This window comes from Apis dorsata, unplaced genomic scaffold, assembly GCF_000469605.1.
Source record: "Apis dorsata unplaced genomic scaffold, Apis dorsata 1.3 scaffold_74, whole genome shotgun sequence".
Taxonomy (NCBI): domain Eukaryota; kingdom Metazoa; phylum Arthropoda; class Insecta; order Hymenoptera; family Apidae; genus Apis; species Apis dorsata.
In genome coordinates this window covers 496,487-499,042 of record NW_006263372.1, presented here as the reverse complement: position 1 = coordinate 499,042, position 2,556 = coordinate 496,487, and the positions used below count along the sequence as shown (strand labels likewise).

At 33.1% G+C, this 2,556-nt stretch overlaps 1 protein-coding gene and 1 long non-coding RNA gene across 9 annotated transcripts in view; one reads left to right on the top strand and one right to left on the bottom strand.

The window, feature by feature from the left end:
- Positions 1-2,556, bottom strand: part of LOC102674777 (A disintegrin and metalloproteinase with thrombospondin motifs 8) — a 66,139-nt gene that overhangs the window by 16,458 nt on the left and 47,125 nt on the right. The window lies entirely within an intron of this gene.
- The window catches only part of LOC102675354, a 44,150-nt gene that overhangs the window by 7,497 nt on the left and 34,097 nt on the right, over positions 1-2,556 (top strand). The gene's annotated exons all lie outside the window — the stretch shown is intronic.

Genomic DNA, 2,556 nt, shown 5'->3' with positions numbered 1-2,556 from the left:
AATAATCTACCTCAATCCACACCATCGAATTTTTTTCCTTAAATTTTTTCGACAAAATTAATCGATTTATTTTTCAAAGCCACGATAATTTTTAATAAAATCAATTTCAATAATCAATTACAATTTTCAAAATTCTCCTTAATCGAAACTTTTGCTCGCTTTTTCTTCGAAAAAAAAAAAGAAAAAAAAACGAATAATCTATCTCAATCCACACCATCGAATTTTTTTCCTTAAATTTTTTTCGACAAAATTAATCGATTTATTTTTCAAGGCCACGATAATTTTTAATAAAATCAATTTCAATAATCAATTACAATTTTCAAAATTCTCCTTAATCGAAACCTTTGCTCGCTTTTTCTTTGAAAAAAAAAAAGAAAAAAAAACGAATAATCTACCTCAATCCACACCATCGAATTTTTTTCCTTAAATTTTTTCGACAAAATTAATCAGTTTATTTTTCACGATAATTTTTAATAAAATCAATTTCAATAATCAATTACAATTTTCAAAATTCTTCGAAAAAAAAAAAACAATTTTCAATTCTCGGAAAAACAGGAGAACAAGTCCTTCGCGTCATCGTCGTTCTTTCCAAATCATAATTACTCCCGTAAAAAAAAAACGGGCGAGCAAACGCCTGGCGTTGCGCGTTTTTCCTCCTCCTCAATTGCGGCAATTACGCGTATTAGCAAATCTCGGCCGGGGCAGTTTCGTTACAAAGAGTAGCATTGTCGCCGCCAAGTGCATGGTTAATTGGGTGCAGTCGCGAGGACAATGATCAACAGGCGCATACGTGATACGTGGACAGAGGTAATAGATGCGTGTGCATTTAAAAGTTTTTCCAATCACGGCCCAAGGTCTGCTTCTACCATTTAAGATCGCCCAGCCACGTACGCCGTGTCACAGAAATCGAGCCGCAATTAACTAACGCTCGGTTGGCTTACGATCGCTCGCTTTAAGGTCGATCACTTTCACTCATTACGTTGGGAAATTCGATCACGGGCTCCGTCCTATTTGTAAACTTTGTAAACCACTTTGGCCCTCCCCGATGCGCAGGCTCGTTACCAAGATTCCCTCCAATTGTGATTTTGTTTGATGTAAAGTGATATATCTAAGGGATAAAAGTATCTTCTTTTCCATTTGTTTAATTTGTTATAATTTGATAGGTTTATTTATGTAAAAAAAGGCTTGTTTTATTATTCATTAGTTTCTCCGTAATTTTAATATGTCAAGTGTTTCATTAAGAAGATCGTTTGTATATTTCAATCTATCCGTTTGCAATTTTTAAAAAATTAAAAAACAAATCGTTCAAAGGGTGAAATTTTAACTTTTTTAAAAATTGAATATCTCAAATCTTATTTTGAATTTATTATTTTAATATATATATATATAGATCTTAGAATCTGACTCTCTCTTTTTTCCGATTCAAATGAATTCGATCAAATAATTAATTGATTGCAGTTCTTTCATTTAGTAGCGTTCAATTCGTTAAAACAAATTTTAATTATTTTTTAACGACGACAACCTCCCATTCGTCGAGTTAAAGAACCGGATTTGCTCGAAAAAGATCCGTATCACCTATGTTGCTCTCCTAATTGTATGCGTACTACGAACCCCAAGCACGATTTTTCCCTCTCTTCAATGGTTGGCACAGCAATGAAGCAGCGGCGCGCATTTGCCATGGCCGATCACTGGCGGATAAACGAGCGCGAGCCATTCACGATTTTTCTCATTTTATTGCGACACGTTATTTTGAAAGGCGCGGTCAGGTAAGAAATTTAACGATCGTCTGATGGCAAAACGATTCTCGTCGTATATAATATAAATTGATGAAAGGAATATAAAGGAATGCAAGTGTGAGCATACCCGCGCCCTCTACCGGCGCAATTTATGAACTAGTAATTTTTTCTCCCTAGTGAATTAATCTAGGGATCTAATGGAAAACAGAAGATACCTGGTGGATTTTTAAACTCTTTTGCTTCGGCATTCGGTTATTATAATTCTTGGAGTAGTAATCTTTAAAATTTTTAAATATTGATGGTAATTAACTTATGGAAAAATTAACTTAATTAAAATGAGGTGGTGGAAGATCTATTTAAAGCGTGAAAAAGGAGAAAGGTTGATAATGACTTGCACGATGCTCGCACTTTGCAAGATATATATCGCTCAGTTTGACAAAGATTGATTATATCTGATTATATCAGGGATTCACACGAAACTTATCGACCTATTAACATTTTGCTTAAAAGCATCGGTCTTACGTGTCTTCATGTTTGTAACTAGCAACGTATTTCCATAATATTTCTCTCTCGAAAATTAATCATGTGACATTTATTTAAAAAAATCAAATTGTTTTTTAAATATCAATATATAGATTTATTGTTTAAAAACGTAGATGATTTATCGTCCTGTCGTAAGTATTGAAAAAAATATCGAAAGATGAATATTTATTGTTGAATTTTCTTTACCTAGAGATCCCTAGATTTCTGTACCTATTTTTTTTTCCTTTCTGTACAAAGGCAAATCGATTCCATCCAAATTGATTATCTAATTTTTAAG